The sequence below is a fragment of the Mesoplodon mirus genome (genome assembly GCF_964341445.2).
Source record: "Mesoplodon mirus genome assembly, chromosome: 1".
In the NCBI taxonomy this organism is placed as follows: Eukaryota; Metazoa; Chordata; class Mammalia; order Artiodactyla; family Ziphiidae; genus Mesoplodon; species Mesoplodon mirus.
In genome coordinates, this window is record NC_138976.1 from 68138851 (window position 1) to 68164144 (window position 25294).

General features: G+C 40.8%; 1 protein-coding gene across 4 annotated transcripts in view; it reads left to right on the forward strand.

Annotated features, from left to right (window-relative positions):
* PTPRD (protein tyrosine phosphatase receptor type D) overlaps positions 1–25294 on the forward strand; it is a 2145247-nt gene that overhangs the window by 1600509 nt on the left and 519444 nt on the right. The window contains exon 1 of one of the 4 annotated variants that reach the window (XM_082611190.1): positions 13328–13541. The exons of the other annotated variants lie outside the window; for them this stretch is intronic. The gene's annotated coding sequence lies outside the window, so the exon portion shown is untranslated. Of the gene's footprint in view, positions 1–13327; positions 13542–25294 lie in introns of those variants that run through there. 4 annotated transcript variants of the gene reach the window in all.

The following is a 25294-nucleotide window of genomic DNA, read 5'->3' on the forward strand; positions in this document are numbered from 1 at the left end:
TCTAAGGATGTCACTCAAGGTGAAATTTACTCCAGTGAATCTTAAGTAGCTGATTCTGTGGCTTTATTTGTATGTCCTACATTTCTTTGGTGGTAAGGTGCTAACATAAAACTTTCATTTTCAGCTCTGTGAACTTTGATTCACAGAATATGCTGCAATTAAGTAACTTTTCAGGGTGGCCTTCCAAAATGGGAAGGGTGTCCAGTTGTTGGTGGGTTTGGCTTAGGTTGTGCAGTTTGTTTGTTTGGGTTGTATGTTTTGAACATGTGCCCAGGGCTTTTAAAACGATAGATGGGAACATTTGTATAAATGGAATTGAAAGCAAGGGAGCAGGCATTGCCAACTCTCTAATTATGAACCTAGCAACATGGGTACTGATTTGAGAGTTTAAAGGGTATAAGACAAAATATATGGAAAGGAGGGGAACCTGGTGGTCTCAGATAAGATGGCTGCATTTTCTTCTCAGCATCCAGGAAATAAAAAGCATAAAGCTCTCTTACCCTTTTGGACAACCAAAGATATGGCAAACTGGGGCCCTTTTTCCTAATATCCTTTTCACTATGAGGTACCATCTAGACAGAGGGTAAAGTTCCAAGGGAGCTAGAGTAGTCATTTATGTCAGGTAATGAGTATATCCACTCCCCTGTCCTCCCCATAATGTTCAAGGCCAAAGGACAGGTACATCATGGGGTGTTGAACTAGAGAGAGAGAGAGAGAGAGAGATCACGTTGGTGCCATAATAACACTTACGACTTTCAGTTGCCCCAGAGGAAAAATACCAAATTCTTTGGAACCTCTCTTCTTTTGACAGACAAATTTCCCAGAAACTGTAACCAGAATAACTGGAGGCTTGTTAAACAAGAGGGTATTACTAAGGTTGGGGTGGTGAACCAAAAGAATCTGGAAAGTTTGAGAATCGACAAGATATGGGTGGTTGACACGCACTTTCTCTTAATTTTTGAGGTTTTTTTTTCCCTTTCATCTTCATTTCCAGGTAAGTATATTTCATTCCAGACTTAAAATCAAAATTCTCTTCTCTCCAGTCTCTGCGTAGATTAGGAGTAATTAAAAGATAAACATAACCTTGTCTCCTCCCTTTGAAATGCATAGTTTTATTCTAAAGAAGATTTCATTGACGGGTCTCTTTGACTCTTGTTTCCTCCAAGTTATATATGAGATCGTATTTCCAAGGTAGCTATTATGCTGTTCTAATATAATTTAAGGGTAGAGTGGGGGGGAGATAGCTAGCTGAGAGCATCTTTTACTTTTAAGGCTTTTTTAAAACTGATGGCAAACGACACACACCAACACAAATAGTTCACGGCCGATTCTCTCCCTGAGCATGAGGGCTAGAACTAGTGGGTTCCCATATAGAAGGCTGAAGCCCACTGAAATGCCCCAGCAGGCTGCTGGGTTTCTACTACAATGCCTGGTATACACACACACACCCCCACCCCCACCCCCACCCCCGCCCCCACCCCCGCCCCCACCCCCCCCAGTGCCAGAAGCTAGGAGCTTCCTTGAGAACAAGGACAACTGTTAGAAAAAGCCAGCTGTGCATAGCAGAATTAAAAAGCTTCTAGATTTAGGTAAAATAGTGCCACCTGAAATTTTTTTTTTTCCTTTTAAAAAGTATGGAAGAAAGAAAAAGGCAAATCCTAGAAAAAGGCAACTAGCCTTTTAGGAAATGCCAAAATCTGCTCAGCTGTACTGGGTTATTTTCCTAGGAACAATACAACAAATCAGTGGGTTTGAATTTAGTTATCATGGTGGTTTTCAGAATGCCCCCAAAACTTGCCCCAAATTCTGACTCCCAGAAACTAGCCCAGAGGTTCTGATTCAGAGCATGGGTATTTTACTATCCACAAAATTATTATTAGCCTTAAAGAGACAGTTGTTTTAAAATTCTCTGTAAACTGCAAAGTGCCACATAAATGTTAATATTTAACTCATATGGTGTGGATAGTGTTCCTTGAATTTGTTGGATACTGTGCTAAGAACTCTTGGTGAAATAAAGGAAGTCTGCTGTAGTGGCGTAGTTTGCACAGTTGATCATTTTCTATTATTAGTATTTACCAAGAATACTCTCCTCTCAAGAAAATGAATTCCTTAAGCAAAAATTTGTGATCAACATCTTTCTCTCGCAAAGTAGTAGTTTTGTTGTTCCTGATTTAACTCAAAAATAACACATGAGCATCAAAACTTAATTCCAGATTGTTTCCAAGGGGTGGGGGAAGGTTTCAGTATTTCTGATCCTTCCTTTGTTTTAATCACAGATTTATTTGGGGTGGTGGTGGCTGGAATTTAGGCTACTTTGATCTCATTGCTTCCTCTTTTAATTGGACTGCAGGGAATGAAAATCATTAGGATATGTTTGCATTGTATTTGGATGAAAGGGTTTTCCTTACTCTGTGTGCCTTGCTCACAGAACACATTCTTAGAATGACTTAATAGTGCATAGTTGACATACCTTACACACAGCGGAGGCCTGAATGAATGAGCCATGGGATGAATGGGCATACATGAAAACTAAGTAAAAAGAAATGCTAAAAACACCCCACCAGTATCCAAAATTTGGGCTGTGTTTCATTTGTAGCTACTACTTAAAAATGGAATCCAATTAAGGGGCCATTTCTTTTTCACTTATAAAAGTGCTTTCACAAAGAATCCTGGAGCTGGGAAGTACTTTAGAAAAACTAATCTAGGCTAGTGTGTTTTCAAATTATGCTTCCTAGAGCTGTAAAGCAAGGTTACTCCACCTTGGTTAACATTTGAGTCACTTGTGTAGCTTTTTAAAAAATTATGCTAGTGCCCCATTCCCAAAGAATCCAATTCAGCTTATATGAGTGCACTCTGGGCATATGGTTTAAAAGTGTTCCAGGTGGGCTTCCCTGGTGGTGCAGTGGTTGAGAGTCCGCCTGCCGATGCAGGGGACACGGGTTCGTGCCCCGGTCCGGGAAGATCCCACATGCCGCGGAGCGGCTGGGCCCGTGAGCCATGGCCGCTGAGCCTGCGCGTCCGGAGCCTGTGCTCCGGGACGGGAGAGGCCACAGCGGTGAGAGGCCTGTGTACCGCAAAAAAAAAAAAAAAAGTGTTCCAGGTGATTTGAATGTGCAGCCAGGGGTGGGACCCACCATTCTAGGGGTTTGACACTCCCAACATTTAGACTTGTGATCTTATAAATGCAAGTATACTCTCTGGGGACAATACAATAGAATATATTAAACTGGGGTAACTGGGATATGCTTATGCCCAGTAGGGCTCACATTCATTTCAAAGAAAACACTAGACTTCAGAAAAATTCAGTTCAACAGTGTTGTATCTTGAACTCTTTGTACAAGACATGCTGCAGGTATACAAGGGACGCACAGAAGATTAAGGCCCAACTTTCTCTTGAAGATTTTACAGTCTTGCCATCTGGAAACATACCAAGCAGAGGCACAGGGAAGGAATGAGAAAACCAAGTATAAACATGACTTTGATAAAAGGCAGGTGTGTTATGGATGGCACGGAAAGGATTGAATCATGGATGAAATATAGCTTTCGGCATTTGCTCTAATAGCCATCTCTTCTTTCCCCAGCCTAACTGACCAAACTGAGCAGTTCTGACATCCACAGTCTGGGAACACAGCCTTCTCTGGGGGCAGTGCAGGAATAAAAAGGAAAAATAATGCAGGGGCTGTGCTCCTTCTTACCTCCACTTGGTACAAGGTAGGATATTTCCTAGAGCCTGAAACTCACCAGGCAGGAGGTTCTTGTGATGGAGAAAGCATGGGTGCCAAGTGTCCATTTCAGGACTGCTTCTAGATGTCTGACACTTGTTTCTTTGTCGAGGGGAAGGCAGAGAAAAACTCCTGCCTGACTTGATTTGCTTTTGTGCTTCTTGAGGTCAAAGATTGTTAATAGTCCCAGTTTGGTTCATCTCCTGGCATGGATAATGAGCAAAGTTGAGTGAAAGAAAGAAAGAAACAAAGGGAGAGAGGGAAAAAGAAAGGAGGGAGGAAGGAAGGGATGAAGGGAAGGAAGGAAAGAAAGAGAAAGAGAAAGAGTTAAAAGTTTCCATTGTTTTTTGCTCTTCATATTGGTCTTAACTCAGAATTTTTGGAATTTCTTTGTTCTCTTCTTAAACATAGACACCTGGCAAAAGAACTTTCAAGGTGTGATTAGACATAAGTTTGCATAATTTCCCACTGATTCCATCCAGTGCATTCTCATATTTATAATATGTTACCATTCCAATCAATGGATGGATACCAATAAAATGAGCTATGGAACACATCTTGGGCATGAGTGCTTTCTGTGATCTTTTATCCTACTTCAGTAGACTGTTTATCTAGCAGTAGAGAGATTCGAAGAATTAGTTTTTGGGTTTTTTTTGATAAATAAAGCCACAAGTTTATTACCATGTGAGTTTAGAATACAGTATAGTGAAATAATGCAACTGAGAAAAAATGGCCTAGGGAAGCCTGAAGAATCAGATGTTTTAAATGAAGCAGTAATTGTGTCTGGGTAGGAGAATCAGGAAAACAAACAAACAAAAAAGCCCAACTCTTTGATGAAATGATTCTTAAAGGCTGGATGGGAGTTCAACGTGTAGGTGATCATAGGAAACTTTCTGGCTAAGAAAAATGCACGTTTTTGTTCAGACAGTTCTGGAGTTTAGGGTATTGGTCATAAAGAGGTAGAAGTTTAGAGTGGAAAAATGGATTCAGGCAGCATTCCATTTGTGGTGGCCTTTGAATGCGGTAGAACATGTGTACTTAGTTTGGTCAATAATCATGAACCACTGAGGGCTTTTTATTTACTTATTTTTGAGCATGGAAGTTACATAACCAAACGTGTGCTTTATTAAAGTTAATTGGGCAGCACAGTGGAGAATGGATTGGGGCCAATAAGAAAAAGATTAGGAGCAGAAGAATATACAAAAAAGTATTAGTGTACTAGTCCAAAGAAAAATAGCGAAGTTTGTATTAGAAAGATGGGTTTTGGTGGTAAGGAGACAAAATGCAACCTTCAAGAATTAATACCAGATAATAACTAACCAAGAATGGTGTTTCTACATTTATAAAACAAGCATGGAATTGAATAGACTAAAGTAATAATACATGTGGGAAATAATAGTTTTTGTTTTGCCTCTTTAAATTTCTGCTGGACCTGTTTAGTGTTACTAGTAACTTTGGAGATGTGGTCAATGAATTTGAAAATCAGGATGCATTGGAATAATATAGGTGATGATATAAGAAAAAAAATGTACAGACAAGTGAATGCTCTGTCCACCTAATAGAGTGTACCCAGTTAAAAATGCAAAGTTCAGTATGAAGGATTTTTTTCTACTGAACTGATCAGTTATTTTGACATCTTGTAGGAAACCATGAAAGTTTGTAATTACTCTCATTAAGAATTCTATGGGACTTCCCTGGTGGTGCAGTGGTTAAGAATCCACCTGCCAATGCAGGGGACACGGGTTTGAGCCCTGGTCCGGGAAGATCCCACATGCCGCGGAGCAACTAAGCCCGCGAACCACAACTACTGAAGCCCGCGCGCCTAGAGCCCACGCTCTGCAACAAGAGAAGCCACCGCAATGAGAAGCCCGCGCACTGCAACAAAGAGTAGCCCCGGCTCTCTGCAACTAGAGAGAGCCTGCATGCAGCAACGAAGACCCAATGCAGCCAAAAAGAAAAAAAAAAAAAAAAAAATTCTGTGGAAGTATGAATCCATCCACTCCTGTTCAGATTCTATTATGATTTCTTGTCTGTGACATTTTGTTGTGTGTTTTAGTGAGGCCTAACTCTTACCAAACTCTCTGTCACTGTACCTTTCAGCAAAGGCCCAATAGGAGGGACTCTGAAGGTGACATCTGACCAGCCACAGTGGTATCTGTCATGCATCAAGTCATTCAGCAGAAATCTTTTGAGATCTGCTCATAGTCCAGCTTCTGTGCTTGTTGATAGTGATATATAAGAGTGTGGAGATGTTCAGAGATTAATAGGGTGTGAATACACACAAAAAAATACAGAGAAATAGGAAATAAGAAAAGAAAAGAATGTGAGACCAGAGGTAGGACAAAATCATTCTACTTAATGAACTACAGGAAACTTTGTAAAGAAAGTGATGTTTCACATGAAATAAGTAATTATTGATCAATTCATTTCCTCTTTCTCTCTTCCTAGCTCCATCCTTCCCTTCCTTTACTTTCCCAAATATTTATGGAGTACATACAGTGCTTAAAGCCTTATGATAAGATTTTTTGGCTCCAGTCAGACATGAATCTGCTGTCAAACAACTGAAAAAGAACATTTGCCAAGTATGGACACACCCAGTAGAAATTAAGTGGCATAATGAAGTATAAGATAAATATAGAAGTATAAGACAAAGATAGAGAAAGGTTTGAAAAATGGCTGAAAAAATAGTCATCTTGATGTCTTTGCTGTGTTCATGGTCTTGAAAATTGCTCTCAAATGCCTGTGGAAACATCCACAGCTATGCTGCACCTGGGAAGCAAGGTGAAATCTGGTAACTGGGCTCTCGGTCCAGGATACAAGGACTGGTTTGTCACTGGTCATTTATAATTCCCAGCCTGTGAAGAGATATACTCCCTATTACATGGAAATCAATTTGTGGTGTTTCGATTCTGAGTTAGTTTCTGAAAATCATTTTCTGAAACCCTTTTTGAAAGACCCTTTACAAATAACTTCATGACTCTGTATGGCTTTCTTGCTAAAACTGTGAAGACAACTTTGTTGGTGGACACAGAAATCTTCATAGTGTTGAAAAACTGCTGTGCTTTGGGTTTTACTTTACCCTTGTGGTTTTGTTCTTTGTTTTTTTTTCTCTCTCTCTAACCATTGAATCTTTTTTTTTTAATTAATTAATTTTTTGGCTGCGTTGGGTGTTCGTTGCTGTGCATGGGGTTTCTCTAGTTGCAGAGAGCGGGGGCTACTCTTCGTTTCAGTTTGCGGGCTTCTCATGGCAGTGGCTTCTCCTGTTGCAGAGCATGGGTTCTAGGTGCGCGAACTCAGTAGTTATGGCTCACGGGCTTAGTTGCTCGGCGCCACGTGGGATCTTCCCGGACCAGGGCTTGAACCTGTGTCCCCTGCATTGGCAGGTGGATTCCCAACCACTGTTCCACCAGGGAACTCCCTAACCATTGATTCTTGGAGCACATTCTTTCATTAAGGAGATGTAGCACCCTCCACAGTAGCTGCGGGCAAGACATTAACATCCTGCAGCACGTCCTAGTCTTGAAAGATGAGTCAACCTTGTGCAAATGAAATATTAAACAAATGCTGCTTTACTTTTCTCTCATTCTCTTAAAACAATACCAACTTTGGCCAGGGATCCAATAATAAAACTGTAGTCGGGCTTCCCTGGTGGCGCAGTGGTTGAGAGTCCGCCTGCCGATGCAGGGGACACGGGTTCGTGCCCCAGTCCGGGAGGATCCCACATGCCGCGGAGCGGCTAGGCCCGTGAGCCATGGCCACTGAGCCTGTGCGTCCGGAGCCTGTGCTCTGCAATGGGAGAGGCCATAACAGTGAGAGGCCCGCGTACCACAAAAGAAAAAACAAAAAACAAAACTGTAGTTTCAAATTTAACTTCATCTCCAGGTTAGGTCCCATGACATTGACATTCGATAGATATTGAAACCAAGCTTCTCCTCTTTTAAAGAATCTTGTCATCCCTCCCAAGAAATCTCAGTGGTTCACTTCCATCCTTGCCCCATTCTTCTGCCATTCAGCTAAAGGGAGCCTGTTCCATCAGTTTCTGGTCTCTGTAAACTTCCTCCTCTATTGGGTGATTAATTACTAGCTTTCTGGTGACTTCTTAATCTTGTTCTGTATTTTAAAATATTCCTTCATTTCAAAATTCTCTAGTGTAAGATACAAACACTAAATGGAATATAAGTAATGGCAATTACTTTCCTCTCCATTCAGCTTTGTCTTTACTATTAAAGGCACCATTTAAAATGTATAAAAATCATAAAAGTTTAAAACTTCAAAATAAACACGAGGCAATTAATTTTCTTAGTGAAAACATTAGCATTTAAAGGTTAAAGTGGCCAAAAATATGCTTATTCCTTAACATTACTAACAAAGAACCCATTTGTGTTAGCATGAGTTGTCTTTTTAAAAGATGCTCCAAATATACAAAGAGAGATGGCCTCTGAATATATGGACACAATAGATTTAAAACAACAAAACCAAAACACACTTTTATTGTTGGAAATAGTGAAATCCACTGCTTCATGTATGAGTTAATGGAACTTCTTGACAAATCACCTGTTAAATTTTAGCTGACAGCTTGTCATATATTAATTATAAATAATTGTAATATACGGCTATCATAATACATGCAACACAAAAAAATAGGAAAGGTAATTAGAGTCTATTCTTTATTTTCCCTCTTCACTTCTTGCTCACAAGAAAAAAATGACCCAATGTTTCACTTGGGTTGGGATAGTGCCAATGGTTAATGGAATGCCCCACTCTACTAAAGGATTTAATGGGAATATCCATTTGTCACAGTTGCATGCTGTAATCTCCAGTAGCAGAGCCAATGGAAAATAGCATCGTACCATAATGTCCTCTACACTCGGCAGGTGAGGGTGAAAGGCAGCCGCTGAACTGAACAGTCAGGGGAGAGAGCTTGGCTTTTCTAGGCCTGTCTTTAGAGAAAGATGTGGATTTCTTTTAAGAGAACATTGCTGCCTGACAGCAATAAGAAACGCAGCCCTGGAGAAAAAGAAAGTACATTTCTTTCATATGGAAAAAAGTGGGAATGTTTGCATAGCATGTCTCAAAATCTCTAACCACCTCTTTGTCTACCGGAAGCCCACCTGTTTGTAAAGAGACTTTGGGTAGTGGTATCAGAAAGACCAAGGTTAGATGCTCATTTCAGTCACCTCCTACTTTTGAGTTTGAGCTTTCAAATCTGAGGGATGCGAATAACAGCGCCTAAACTTGCAGCGCAACTGGTAGAATCCATAGAACTGTATGAGTCTAAAAATTAGCATGGCACCTGAGTTGTCTTCCTTTCTTCTTCACAGTTTAGGTGGAATTATAGCGTAGTCTGATGACTTTATATGTGTATAGTTTGTGTTCTCAAATGAGTGAAAATATTGTTTAGTTTAGGGACTGTGTTTTGTATATATTTGTTTTATCTTTCTCATGTGCCAGGTCTGTGTTTGCTCAAGAAATGTGCTACTGAGAAATGCCGTGTGAACTAAATTTGAAAAACTCTCTCAAACATTTTAACACTTGTAGAGATTAGTATTTTAGTTACTTGAGGATTAAAACCATTGTTATTCCATGTATGCATTTAGCAGCAAATTAATGAAATATATTAGGCATAGCTAGCACCTATAGGAAGAGGTCTCAGATACTCATTTCAGCGCCTATGAAACAGTTTACTCTCTTCAGAATACATCATTTGAACCTATATTGTATTTCTCCATTCTAACTGGATTCAATACAAACCACTGTAGCCTTCACAAAGAAAATATGATCAGCAACAATTACTGCAGTTCCTTGGTTAATAATTTATAACCAGAATAGAAGTAAAAACACAAGATTTTGAAGTCAAACAGTTGTAGATCCAAATTCTAGCTTGGCCACTCACTAGCTAGGTCAGCTTGGCCAAATCACTTATCCTTTCTGTCCCTGTTTCCTCACTTATACAATGGGGCTAATAGTTAATTAGCAGGGCAGTTGTTAAGATTGGAGGTGAGGCAGAGGCTTTGAAACTTTCTCTTTTAATCACTAGCCATAGGACAGAAACATAAGTTTTATAAAACAATGTTTAATACATATAATGCACTCTCTTTTCTTTCCTACTTTCATTTAAAAAAATTGTTCATGACCCACTAGATTCATGACCCAGAAAAGGTCATGGTGTGCCTTTTGAAAACCCGTGGGATAGCATGATGTTTAGCACATAATACAAGTGTAACAAAAGATTACTGTTATTCTCCTTACATTATTTTCAGCCTTATTTTTAGGATGCTTCACGATAGATGAGTATAAAATCTTTTGAGTACTTCTAGGAATTAACTTCCTTGGATGGGGTCCAAAATAGACTCATACTCATCGTATGCTGAATTATGCACTAGAGGGGGTTGTGCTGTAGCAAAGCTTCTGTGTGCTATTCATCAAAGAATGTTAGAGCTGGAAAGGAACTAAGAAAATGCCTAGTACCATTCCTTCATTTTCCTTCCTGTAAGTATTTATAGTTTTAAAATATTCTATATTTATTACTCATTGATAAGTTGAAAAACTGGCTTATTGGATCCAGAACTGGGAGGTAATTAGGAATAGTTGGGGGAGAGGGGACACTGGGTCATGACATCTGGGGTTTTGTTCTCCTTCTGTCACCAAAGAGTTGGGTCACCTTAAACTCTCAGGGACTCAGTTTCCTTACTTGTAAAATTAGGTGATTTCAGCAGATGATTAGCCCACCTCTGATGTTTTTATGACCTCAAAGCTCCAAATGGTAAACTCTCCTAGAGGTTGTAGTAGATGCCACAGGGTGGTGTTTTGTTACAAATCTGATCTGAGTATATTAATGTGTGTATATTGGGCTTCAGTCTTATTCCCACTACAACTCAGATGTACAGAGAAAGCTTGGTTCCTCTACTTGCTCTCTCTCTTATCACCCTGAATAACACTGTCTCTTTTGCCCAATAATAGCTCAGATTCTCTAGTCACCTCCTTCCACTGCTACTTTTTTCTCTAAGATGTTTGCTTGTAGTGGGACAGGAACATTGAGGACCTCATGGTGTCAGGAAAGTTGGGTCCTTGGGCTTGTGTCATTTATGTATACTGTCCTCTGTCTCCTCTGATTTCTGGGTCTCTTTTCCTCCTACTTGTTGCTCACCTTGGTAACCATCATCACTAAGTTCTCTAGTTAACCTAACTCGCTACCAGTGGGATACGTTGATGCTATTTCTTTTTCGACTAGGCTCCCAGGTAGTAATCAGACTTCCCAGCTGGTATCTTAAATCAGGTCAGAACTGGTCAGATCTTCTTAAATGAGGTAGAGGGATGTGTGTCTCTCCATCAAAGACAACAGCAGAGGAAATTCAGGGTTTTTTAAAACTCTGTTTGTTCCTCGAACATCCAACTTTGCAAGAGGAAAGTGGGACTCATCAGTTTACGGGGGAGGGTGTGGCAATGAGAAAGCCAAATCAGAGTTTACACCCTGAGTGAGAATCACCTGTGCAGAGGCTCAGATTTCTGAATCCATCCTTAGGGCATAAGGAACAGGTGTTCAGCATACCTTCTCAGCTTTTCAGTTCCTCGTGTTATCAGAAAGTCCTGAAGGCTTGCCCAGGAATAGTTGTCTTCTTGACTTTTACTATGAGGCTAAACATTTTAAAAAAAGAACAAGGAAGACTCATGCTACGATGATCTTCCCCCTCTCCCCTCAAATTGCTGGAGGACTAAACTTCATTTAGAGTGAAGCCTTTCAAAAATATGTGATTTCTTTCTGGAGCACACAGGGGACAGAGGATTACTGACCAATCCTTCAGTGCCTTTCAGGAGCGCAGCATGCAGAGTGGGAACAAATGGGCAGCTTGAGACAACAGTCAGGATGCCGAATCATTAGGCTGAATCTAAGGGGTCTGCTTACCTTTGCTCTTTCAAAGACTGCCTCGAGCCTGCAGGAATAAGTATTGTGTGTATGTGCTGGCCTGAACACACAATGAGCAAGGGAGGTGGCTGGAAGCCTTGACTTTCCTTAACCTTTCTGACCAAGTTTCTAATAAATTTTGGTAGGCCAATTGCCAATGATGGCTTCCAGCTGCTGACTTTTTTTTCACATGCTTGAGATCCTTGAGGAGTAAAGAAGGCTAAACTTTGCCCCTTTAGCTAACAATCCACAGTGTGTTCTGTAGATGAAGCTTGTGTAGCCCAAGAACTGTCTAGGGAGAGGGTTCTATGGTGTCCTACAGACAAGCTGGGGAGCACTGCATTTTCAACATCATAAAAGCAAGTGGCATGGAAGCAAAACAAGAGTTATTACACTACGATTGATTCTATACTTCCCTTTCTTCCTCTCTGATTCCAAAGTGGATCCACCAAACATCCCTGAATGAGGCTACCGAGGTGAGCTGGGGCAGTGGACATAAACTGTGTCTCATCAACACGCTCCTTATATTTTTATCACTGCTTTGAATGGGGTGCAACTGGCATCTTTCCTCCCGTGTGCCAGAACCCGGGGCAGGAAGCACCCGGGTGTGCAGCTCTTAGGAGAGGAGTGAATTTGTTAGAGGGGGGTCTTTTCTGTCCTGGTGGATGTATGCTGGGGAGTGACGTCACCCAGCCCCCTCCTCTGCAAGTGTGTGTGTGTGAGTGAGTGTATGTGTGTGGGTTGCGCGCCTCCTTCTCCCAGCTCTCCTGCCTCCTTCCTTCGCCCGTCCAGCTCTCTGGCCCTTTCAGTGGGTCAGGGGTCCAGACTGAGGGACTCGCCAGCGGGCCTGGCTCTCCCCTCGGCCGGGCGCACGCACACTCCCACTCTCGCGCCGGCAAAGTGCACGCACAATCCCTCAGCTCCGGGGCACCGCGATTCCCTGGGATCCCCAGCATGTTACGAGGATTTTCGAAATCAGTCAGACAAGGAAACAAAGAGAGGAGCTTTTCCAATCACTTTCCTGAGATTTTTCATTTAATTTCCCCATCAAACCACCTCGCCCTCAACCGGGTTCACGCCAGGGCTGAGGGCTGGGCTGGACTGGCCATCCCTCGTCCTGGCCCTTGACTCCGCGCGGGCCGGTCTCCAGGCGTCGCCTCGCCCCCCTCTCCCCGCCTCCCCACTCCCCCCGCCGGCCTCAGTTTCTGGTTACCTCTCGTGTGCGCTTCACTTTGGGGGGGAAGAAGAGAAGAACGGGAGGGAGGCGCTGAGGGGGGCAGCCGAGTTGCTATTTGTGGCCAAAGAATCCTCTTTAAAAGAAGCAGCAGGAAGGAGGAAACAGGAGAGGCGGAGGGAGGAGAAGTTACGCGGCCCCAGACCCCCCAGCCGCGAGCGGCGGAGCGTCGAGGAGCGGGAGGAGGAGGAAGAGCGGGAGGCGGAGGGAGAGGAGACACACGGCGGCGGCGGCCGGAGAAGCCGGCGCAGGGCGCGCAGGAGGAGCGGGAGGAGGAGGAACAGCCGCGGAAGCCGCGGGCTCAGAAGGGCCAGGAGGACGGCCCGGGAAGAGGAGGCGGAGGCGGCGGAGGAGGAGAAGGGGGTAGGGGTGGAGGGAGGGAGGGCGGGGGGACACGCTCCTTTGGATGCTGGATTTCGGGGTTTGGGACTCACTCGCTGACTCTCCTCCACTTCCTCGCTCTGGACTGGGCTGGCCGCGCGAGGAGCGGGCGGCGGCAGCCACGGGGGGGATTCCCGCCGCGGGGGCCGCAGCTGCGCGGGATTAAATCGGCCGCCCGGACTCCGGCGGCTGAGGCAGGCGTGGGCTGCGCGGCCGTGGAGGGGCGTGAAGGCGCTGGAGCAAAGTGCTGGTGGCGGCGCGGGAGGAGGTGGCGGAGGCTGCCCGGAGCCGACATGACCAGGTGAGTCTCCCGAGCTGATCCGGTCCGCCCCGCTGAGTTCTCCCGGGTCTGCGTCGTGTGGGGTCTGCGTCCGCGGCTCGCCCGGAGCCCGGCTCCCGCAGCCCGCAGGTCAGGGGCCGGAGCTGCACACTCCGGCGTCCCCGAGCCCAGCGCCCCGGCACCGGAGCGCACAGTTTGCTCTTCGGAACCTCCCTGGGCAGAGGTCCTCCGCTGCACGGTTCGCTTCTCGCTTAAAGCCTCAGACCAGGGAGAGTGGCAGTTCTAGAGAATGAGGGTGTTTGAATCTGTGTATTTGTGAGATACCCGGTTTCTCCTCCTGGGGTGGGCGTAGTATTGGGGAAATGGTGGAGCGGCGGGGGACTACGACCCTACCCAGGGATTCTGCCACTGCAGGTTTTTTTTTGTTTGTTTTTTCTTTGTTTTTTTAAGAGGCAATGATGACTGATTTAAGGAGGGCTGGTTTTGGTGATTTCTTTCTTTCCTCTGAACTAGTGGGGAGAAGGAGAAATAGCAGGAGTCAAAGTCTACGCGGCTGCCATAGAGGAGTGGGATTGTTTTGGAGACCTTTCCGTGGCAGAATCAAAGCTCGTAGTTCTGCCACGGGAATCTGCTGTTCTTACACACTCATTCCGTAGGGAAGGGAACAAAGAATTTATCATGAAAAGTCCAAGTTGTAGGAAAAAATTTAAAAAGAAAACCAAGAACAAACAACGTTCTTTGCTTTCCTGTCGATTTATTGTAGCTTTCACATTGGCGTGTAGAAAACTTGAGTTGTGTGTCTGTGAGGTTGATTTTCATTTAGAAACATTAACAAATTAAGGCAGTTTTCTTATGCTTAAAAAAAAAATCTTGGACACTGTGAGCTTGACTTTCATTAATTGGGTGCTCCAGTATTGTGAATAGTAGGTCCATTCTCCAAAACCTGGACTATCACAATTCACTTGTATTGTTTCCAGCCTGCTTCCCAGTACACGACTTGCCTGCTGTCTCCTCTGTTTTCTAAAATTCTTAGCTCAATCCCCCAGACCAGCCTACAGTTTGTGCCTTAAGCATACAGGGAGATTCCTGAGGGATCGCTGCCCTGTATTTTCTCTTAAACTTTTTTTTTTCTTTTTTTCCCCCCTTGACATGCCCACAGTCATAGTACCATTGACTTAGAGCATAGCACATACATTTTGAGCCTCTCAGAGACTAGTAACTGCTTGTGACTTGAGATAGATTTTCTCTTGGACTTCCAGTGCTTCAAACGTCGACCTTTCCATTTGGTGTGTTTTTTCCAACCATCCTGTAGCACACATATGGGGTGTTAGTCCAACCATTGATACTTCTGACCATTTTGGCAGTTCTATCACTGTTTCAAAGTGTACACATCCACCACTCAACTTGAGTAAAACCAGGGTGATGTACTGCCAAGACTTGAAATATTCTGAATTAAAGGAATATTTAGATGATACCAACTTAAAGATCATACCATGTTGTTAGTATGATGATATCCAGGACAAAGCTTAATAAATATTGTACTTATTTAGAAAACATTTTGTTACATGCCACAGATAGATGTTATTTTGCTAGCTTAGCAAAGAGAGAATAAAATTTCAGTGCTCAATGTCCGAATTCTTGAAACAGACATCCTAAATGGACAATACAAAGAAAATTTTCCTACCTCCCACCTCCCATAATTATGTACTGTACTTTGCTTTTCAATGGAACTAGCAATTCTGTGACAGATTTCTTAAATTCATCCTCATGCTATCAGCTATTATTGTACTTTCAAAGTGTGAAATTGACAAGCTGGTCAGTTTCATGAATTCAGCTGTCAGATTGTGTCCAGTTAAAAACTGCTAAAAGCTGTAAATGTGCCTGCCTAGAATTTTCTTTTTTAAAGGAAAGACAGCTAGGGGATGAGGATTAAAGGGTGTTATTAATTGTAGATCTTTGTAAATAGGTGCACTCTAATGTAAGTTTCATCACTGGCTGTTGTTGGGAAGCACATTTATTTTAGATTTCTACTGTTTTAAAAGTGGCATTCAGTTTGTATCTATATTTCATTTTAAATAGTGAGCACTTTACATAGAAATAATCTGTTCTTACAGCCCCCAGTAATAATAGTATAATAGAAATAAGATTCAAAGAGGAAAAGTGTCTCTCGAATATATTTTAATATATATGAGTAATATATTACTTTTGTAATGACATGTGAAGCAATGGATGAATTAAATATTTTACTGTGGAGGTTATGTAACACAAATTCTTCTTAGACCAGTGCAGTTGTAGTTACTAAAGTAATGAAATACAGTGCTCTATTTTAATATATATGTATTTCAGTGGATAATCATAAAAGCAAAACTGCTTAAAGTATTAAATACAATGATTTGATTTGTCTTTTAAGATTGACATTCATCTACAGCCAGAATATCTCAAAGTCTAGTACTAAGAATCGGAATCCCCTCATCTGCTGCTATTTGCTAAGCCACTAGGGGCCTGTATAACTGTTCTTATATCCAGGAGGTACTCTGGTATGGCATATGCAAACCCTTCCTAGAGAGGCATTTAAAAAGTATCAGGTAGGCAGTCCCCTAAGTTTTTGTTTTGTCTTTTTAACCTATTAATTCATGCTCTGATGTTAGTCATAGACATTGACTGAAGGGTTTTTCAAGAACGTTGTTTAGAGCTTACACTATGGCGGTACAAGTATGACTTTTCACAGAGTGTGCAACATAGGAGAGGTATTTGTGCAAATTCATATGTGATCCCAGGTTCTCAGTGTATGTCAAGGATAACTGATGAGGATCCTATTTGCATAATGTAAGGTTAAAAAAGAAAGGAAGCAGAATTACTTTAAGGAATGCATAGTCATAGATTGATGGTGTGATTAAACTAGCTTTGTGAGTGCTGTGCAAGTTGTGTGGAACGAGAATCTGAGGCTGTGACTACAGTTTAGTCAGTACTTGAGGGACCCGCACTGAAGATGCACTATATGTTTTTAAGTGTCAGTTTCACAAATTTGAAATCAACCAGCTGTGGCAATCTTGATAGACATTAGGCAATAAGGTCAAGTATACTTACACTGTTCTTTTGTTGATTTTCAGTTTTTCAAACTGACAAGGGTAACTATTTGTAAAAGAGCACCCTGTAAGTATTTGCGTATTGGATTTCCTTCAGCCCAAACTTGATTTATCAAGCCATTGAACATTTCTGTTTTTAAAAGGATTCTATGGATAAATAAGAATTCATTAACACAGTCACGTACTAAAAGTGCCATTTCAGGAGTGATGGATTTCTCAAGGTGGTTTTGCTTTAAAACTACCCTTCTCTAGTTTCAGTGTGTATTTGTGGGTAGTCTGAGAGTTGAAGTATGCCTATGCTCTAATTTATGATCCTGAGAGCATCAAACTTTTAGGCTCATATCTTTAAATGTATACATTTAACCTTTGGTCATGGGTGCCCTTTTAATTCCCAGAAGTTTCTGGAAATCTGGAAAAATAAACTTTACCTTTAATGTAATATATTCAACTTAGCGGCCACAAAATATTCTTTTAGCATTAGTTTTATAAGCACAGATATATGAAGTGCTAAATAAGAAAGATTAAGTGTTCAGTTTTCCAGAGTATTTGAAGAATGTATTATTTGTTCTTATTTTCTTAGAGGGAGAGTAGTTTTTGGTTGGAAAGGTTAGTTTGAATAAATGAGTTATATTTTAAGCGAGGCCTACTCTGAGTGTGTTTTTGCCTTATGGAGTTATTTTTCTTTTCTTTGTACTGTTTGATTTCTTTGAAAAAATCTTTTAAGAAAACTACTTACTTGTGATGGCACAAAGGCAACTTGCAGCCGCAAGCAAAGTCAATGTTTAAAAACATTTCCTTTTATATTATCAATGATTTGCCAAGAGCAAAGAGAAAAATTGTTCTTTCTGTGAACTACAAGATTGAGTATTCCTATATAACACATCAACAGAAGAAATCTGATAATGTGGAAGAAGATTGCTTAGGAGGGATTTATAAGTAAATTTTATTGCAACAAACATCCCTTGTTTACACTTCTCTAATTTCATAGCACAGTGACATTTCCACCAAAGGACAGGTTTGTTTGGGGACATGTTTTCTATATGGATAATATCATTTGCTTCTAATTAGTAGTTGGTAACACTTATTAAAATGTCATGCTTGGCTTGCATTTGTTTTGACAATTAAAGGGTCCAAATTCTCCCACCCCCATTTTAAAAATAAAAATGTGTTTCAGCTCTCCACAATCAAACCCTTAAGAGAGATAGCTAAAAGAATAAATGGCTTGTGCTTACTGATTGTTCATTATATGAAATTGTAGCCTCAGATGTAAAAGTTCAGCATTTTCTTTATGTCTTAAGTCTTGGGGAGGTCAAAGAGCAAATGCTTATACGTTATAGAAGTCTCTGATCTAATGTAACCTAAATAATAGGGTCATGATAATGGTGCGAGACGGAAGCATCAATGAAATAGAATTCTTAAAAATGTAACTCACAAAATTACATTTCAGGCCCATGCCCCTTGTTTCCCCTTTAATAAATCACCCATTTGCTTTTATGTAATCAACAGTTTGCATTTTCTTCTCAACATTTTATTTATAAAATATTTTTAAGACAAAGTAATTTAAGTGTTGTCTCCAGTTATACTGTCACACTCCTCAAAGAAACTTGTTGCGAAAAAAGAATAAAATTGCCTGCAATGTCCCACCTCCTCCCTCTCAAAGTAATGCATTCAGTATCTTTCTGTTCATTGTTTTCTAATTGATGCTGATGTATTTAATAGGGTCATATCAATATTTGTCAGTTACTCTATAGTTTTTTCTTTTTAATTACAAGAAACAAAGAGCAAAACTGAACTTTTTCTTGGCTTTTCAACCTCTGCTTTCCCCCAGCTCAAATCCCTGTATGTCATAGATCAGCAAATGAAATGAAAAAGAGGACAATTTAGAAAGCTAAGACAGCTGATTCTGTCCGTAAGCCAGCAGATCAGGTGTACCCATAGACAAACAGTGTTGAGACAACTTGAATAGTCCTAGCTTTCCACCTGCGGCAAATAAGCTTTGCTTTCCTTTGCAAATGGCTGCTGTTAGGTGGCAGGCTCCCCTTGGGCTTCTTCAGCACTTATAACAAAATATAAGAGCAAAAGCAGCCATCTGAAGCTCATCTTTCTCCTAGTTCTTTGAATTCACTGACCAGAAACACGACTTAGCTTTGACATTCAGATATCATTGTCAGGAGCGTTGTGACCTTTAACATATTGTTATTTACTGGCTTTAACCATCGTAACTCTGTCAGTTTCATGAGCTTGATTGAGTTTATAAATTCTTAGTTGTCTTTTTTTCAACAGCCCTCAAGCTATATTCTTTAATGTAGCACTAGCTAACTAAATTCAGATTTGTGAGTTGCATTTAGAAAATTATGCTTCTCGGGCTTCCCTGGTGGCGCAGTGGTTGAGAGTCCGCCTGCTGATGCAGGGGACACGGGTTCGTGCCCCGGTCTGCAAAGATCCCACATGCCGCAGAGCGGCTAGACCCGTGAGCCATGGCCTCTGGACCTGTGTGTCCGGAGCCTGTGCTCCCAACGGGAGAGGCCACAACAGTGAGAGGCCCGCGTATCATAAAAAAAAAAAAAAAAAAAAAAAGAAAATTATGCTTCTCAGTATTGCTTCGGGATTAGGAGATAGTGTACTTTCAAATATATGAAATGATCATCTCACTGGGTCACAAGTAACAAGTGACTTCTTTTTTAAGCTTCAGTAAATGGACTCCCTTTGTTAACAAAAGGTTTATGAGTACTGATTTTATAAATAATTGAAAATCAGTTATTGTTTAATCTTATTTAAGCATAGGTATATAGTGTATATAAAGACAATGCTAAAGGTTGCAAAATCTTGACCAGCTTCTTTCCTTCCTTTTTTTTTTTTTTTTCTCTTGGCGACAGTGAAAAGAACATGAATTTGATGCAAGAAAAACTGAATTTATACCTTAGTTTTGTCACTTTTTATCTGTGGGATCTTGGGAGAAATTATATAACATCTTAGGGTCTTGTTTCACCATCTGTAACATGGAGAAAATAGCCATAGAGGTGATGAAGATCCAATTAGATAAGGATTTGTCTTATTTTGTATTTTTTAAATTAAAAAATTCCTGGATGTAGGAATGACATAACGGACATGCTATATTCAATGATGCTAGTTTGTATGATAGTGTTTTGCTCTCTTTAGCTGTCTGCTGTAAATTATTGCTACCTGATTTAAAAATTAAGCCTTGTTGGATATGGGTGTTTGGTGTACATTTTCCCTATGTGCACTCTGTTGTGTACATGGTATAATTACTACAGATGCTGGAACTACCTTTTCCTGTCCAGCACATTTTTTGAAGTCTGTATACATCGGTATGCCATAGTACGCTGTTTATCTCAGAAAGCTTTTAAGGGAAAAGCTAGAAATGATTTTACCTACAATGTACAAAGAGAGCATTTTGCTTAAAACTCAAAAATGTATTAATAGATTCCTGATGATATTTGATGTTGAGCTGCAGTCTGGGGGAAGAAATGTTTAGAAAAGCAGTTAATTAAAATACTGAACCAACAGAATTGCCTTTTTTTTTTTTTTTTTTTTAATGGTAGTGCATCTTAGAAAGCTCTTTAGTTCTTTGCCCAGCGCAGCTGTCCTTCCATGGAAGATCAGGTTTCAAGAGCAATGATGGATGGTGGGTGCCTGTAGCCAGTTGTGGGGTTTGCTCCGAGGTCAAATGTATTGATGGAGGATAGGAATTTACTGCCTTCTGTCTCTCCCTAAGATCCGCCAGTACAATTTCACAGAGAAAAATTAGACTAGACACATCAAATGCTGATCCAGTGTTCCATTACGGGCCAAAAAAACATTTGTTTTTAAAGTTTAAAATAATTTTTTCCTCCATCCCCCTTCCACCCCAATTGAAGGGACACATTGTATACACACTAACGGTTTCTCACTGCACAGGTAGACTGCTGGCTCCCTGCAAAAACATATCTGAACTACTTGTAATAGTAACTTAATTGAAATATTGTTAAAGGATTTTAAGAGAGAAACAAAATAAGTCTACCAGTTTTGACTTTTCTGGTTGAAATAATTCAGTATGTGATTTTTAGATACATGGTTTTATATCTTTAGTTATAAATTCTATCTTATATCTTAATTTCTATCTTAATTTAAGTGGAATGTTTGGCCAGTTGGTAATAATCTATTGGAAACGTCTTAAATATTCTAAATCCATTTACTGGCTAAGTAGTGATTTTCACATTTTTCTTGGGGGGGAAAGGAGGGAATTATAATATTTTACTAGAGGGATAAATTTTGGGCAACATCTTCCATTGGAAATATCTCATGGATGGAAGTTCTGTCTGAGTCCCTTCTTTGATCCTCACTTTCTTCATCAACATTGTTTCCCCTTCATTTGATATTTTAGCCTTTGGTCTCCATCTCCATTCTAAACTCTCATTGTTGTTTCATATATGGGCCTCTTCAGGTCACTGTCTGTTCTCTTTAATGGGATATTCCTGTCTACTTCTCATAGAAGCAATACTTATTTCTGCATAGATGACTCTCAAAATAAAATTTCTAACTTCTCTCTGGAGTTCCAGATCTGAATTTTTTCCAGCTTGTTAGATAGCTGAGAAATAGAAGGCTCTCCTGTATCCCACATTCTGCATTTTATAAACTTAAAATATAATCTTTCACCCATACTTTTGTCTACTTTTTTCTTGGTACCTCATTTTCTCCTTTCTCCTTTTCAGTTCTTCCTAAAAACTTTTGCTTTCTGAAATACAAGCCTTTTCAGTTCTGCCTACTCAAGTGCTAAATTCCCAGCACAGCAGTCAAAGCCCTTTGCAGTCTAATCCTAACTTGTGTGTCCAGCCTCTGCTCTCAGCGTAGCCCCAGGTGCTCTGTCCTGCTGCAGTATCAGAGCCCCTGCCCTAAGGGAGAAGACTCTGCCCTCGGGCACCTCTTTGGTTCTACCAACCCTTCATTCTTGGAATCCCCTTTCTCTCCTTGCAGGCTGTCCTAATTTGCATCCATTGAAATCCTCCTAATTAGTCTCTCATTTTCTAATTCTCAACTCAAGTGCTCAATGCTCTTTTCTTTGAATTTACTTTGAGTTGAATTTAATTGAAATCATGAATGTGAAGAATAATTATTCAGTTGAAATCTCTGATGATGCTCAGGACATTGAGATAGGTGAAAAACAAATATCTTTTAATTTTCTTTATATTGGAAGTACAGTAATAGTGGTTGATGTGTAAAGTTGTAATTGTGATGGTTTCTAAAATTTACTGAGCATGTACTATGTGCGACGCATTCAGCATAGCATTTTACCTTCACTGTCATTTTTCATCTCTAAAACAACGCTATGTAAGTCATATGCTTTTTATTATCACCAGTTTAAAAGCTGATTCATAGAGAGGTTAAGTATTTGCCCAAGGTTGCATAGCTAGATATAATAAAGATGGAACTTAAAGCCAAGATTTTAAGTTATGATCCCAACTTTTATCCGCTCCACTCTTAACCCCTCAATATATTCTTGTGTCTGACATGAATTTTTAAAAAAATTATTTCACATATACCAGGCATGTATACACAATGACACAGTGCTTTCTTAACCCAAATTCAGGAAGAATCTTTAAAATTATGTAGGTTTTCCCCCTATCATTTCTGAAGAATCTCCTGTTTCTTTCTCTGCTTGGGACTAGAGGGATTTAATTTTTTTTTTTTTTTTTAAACTTAAGCAGTTTAGTTTGGATTGGGTGACCTTTTTCTTTTTTTTTGGCAGTTGCCTTTCAGCTCTAAAATTATATGCTTTCAGGCCACTGACACAACTGCCTGAGCCCTGGGGTTAGTCCTGGAACAGAAGTGGTTAAATTAAATATTTCCACCAAGAATAGGTTTTTAAAAATCACAAAGGCTGGCATTTTCATAGCTGCCCAACAGGTAGGGAATCAAAAGCATTTTTACAAAGAGAACTGTAGATCCAGCAGAGATATCTGAAGAGCAGCCTCCCATCAAAGAAATGAAATTACGCCAAGTGACTGATATGTATGTGTTCTATTTATTGGCTGCCTGCCCTGCACAACTGTATCTGGGAAATTTTGTCAATTATACTATCTTCTAAAATACTCTTATTTTCGCTGCTCACATGTTCATTTCATTATCAATAACAGATGGATGATTCGATAAGTTTTTTTCCACTTAACCCATTTTTATAAAAGTTTAGCTTTTTTTTGTTTTGGTCAGGCTACAGAGACCTATTTCTGATTAATTATGGTCTTATAAATTATACAAGAAAGGATGTTACATTTGTTTGATAATTTGGAAAATTATTTTTTCTCTGACGACAAAGCACCCTGAAGTTTTAAATCAGACATGGTACATAAAATAAAGTTACATGGAAAATGCTTTGGTCTTTTATGGCTCTTACTGTGTGTTAACAATCACGTCTTCTTTGCCCAGGTTTCTAAAATGCTTCTCACATGCATGCACTGTCCTGTTTAGTCATGTTTTCCTGTGGGTTAATCTATAAACAAAACCTGCTTGGGAGCCTGGAGCGGCGTGTACTACCTTCTTTGGGTGGTGTGTAGTGAGGTTTCTTCCATGATTAGGTTCTTAATAAATGCTTCTTGATGATAATAGTTATAAGTTAAGAATGACACGTTCAATAAATATTGTTAGGCATATTCAGCTACTACTTTAAGAAGTGATTGGTTAAGTGCAGTAGAATTGAATCGGATTTTTACTCTTGCCCAGATTCAACTTGAAACTGATCTCTTTTATCAAAAAAACTGGGAAATATACCATTTAAATTTTGATTTTAAATTCATCATTTAAAATCTGTTTTTTCTAAATAATCTCTTGTTATTCCAGTAGACCAAAAGAAATATTAACTTTCTTTCAACCAAATTATTCACTACCTGTTATTTTATTTTTTTTTTTTTTTGCGGTACGCGGGCCTCTCACTGTTGTGGCCTCTCCCGTTGTGGAGCATAGGCTCCGGGCATGCAGGCTCAGTGGCCATGGCTCACGGGCCCAGCCGCTCCGTGGCATGTGGGATCTTCCCGGACGGGGGCACGAACCCGTGTCCTGTGCATCGGCAGGCGGACTCCCAACCACTGCGCCACCAGGGAAGCCCTACCTTTTAATACGTTAGCTGGCATCTGTTGGCAAGGTCCTCCTCATCTTGTGCCTGGATTGCAGCCTCTCTGTGTTTAGTTAGGAGCTCCGTATAGTTGCTTCGGTGCTCTGTAGCCAGCGTGATCATTAAGAAACTCAAATCTGTTTATGTCAGCCTTCTTCAAACATTCCATAGAGTGGAAGGCTCTTCCTTCCACTCTATGTAAAGGTTGAAATACTCAGCAGAAGTCACCTGGACCTTGATGTCTTTCTCCCTGCCTTGTCTCTTGCCACCTTGCCATTCTCATAATGGTTTTCTCTATTTCCCTTTTCCCACTGTCAACACACATACATTCCAGCCATACTAAAGTATTTGATATTTCCCTGATGCACTACTTTGACCCTTTGGTGTATAATTCTGAGCATGCTTTCTCCCTTTCCTGGAAATTCCCTTCCCCTTCCATTTTTGCCTGATTCCCCTCTTCCTTCAGGTCTTAGCAGAGCTGACAACTCTTCCAGCACGTCTTCCCATCCTGCCAAGCCTGGCTATGCTATCTTTATGCACTAGAAGAGACCCAAATACATTTTACATAGAGCGTCCATAATAGTGCATTGTGACTGCTTATTTATGGTCTGATTCATTACAAATACCTCAAAGCCAAGACCCGAATCTTTTCCCCAGTGGTATTTCTAACGCCTAACCCATGGCTTAGCTCAGTGTCCTAGTAACATTGGCCCATTGTTGTTGAGTAATTTGTGAACAGATCCGTGTGCCCAGAAAAATCAGAGGTTAGTTAGTTCATAGCCCAGATCTTAAAACCCGTATGTTTAATGTTTAACTCCACAATTTATGACAGTATTGTCAGTTGCTCTTGAGTAATTTTATTTTACTTGAGCTGAGTTCCACTTGCCCAGTTCCCTACCAAACCAAGACAAAACCAAATCTGTGTATACTGTGTGTATCTCCTCATATGCCACTAGACAGGACAAATCTGCCTTTACATCTGGCTGTGGTAGGAATTCCCAGATGCACTTCATTCTGACACATGGTCATTATTGAACCAAAAGCCATTGCCTGGCATGATTATAGCTCGTATTTGTTTTCTTTTTAAGGGGCCGCATCCAGGCTGCCAAATGCACAACAGGTGCCTTAGTTTTATACTTGCCAATCTGTTGTTATTCAAATGACCGCCCTAACAGAGACTAATGATATCTAATAAAATTGATCTCAGTTCTGGCAAGCCGGGCTTAGGAAAGCAGGAGCAGTAGGAACTGCAGTGTGGAAATATGCTGGTGCTGAATGCTCCTGGTGAAGCATACAATTTTTAGAAGGTGGCATATGGCTCACATGTAGGCCCCTTGTTTATGTTGAGCCATGGAAATTTTCCGCAGCCCAGTATTATTTGAACACTAGGATTTGCAACCTCTAATCTTATTTTAGATGGACTCCCTGGGTGGCATGGGGACAGGACTAGCTGTGCCAGCTTATCAGTGAATGGCTGTGCCATGTCTGTAAGGCACAGCCAGGCAATCATTTTTGGCCAAACAGCTGGCTTGTATGACCGCCGCTTGTATTTCCTGTCATCAGAAATTTGCCTCACTGATTTC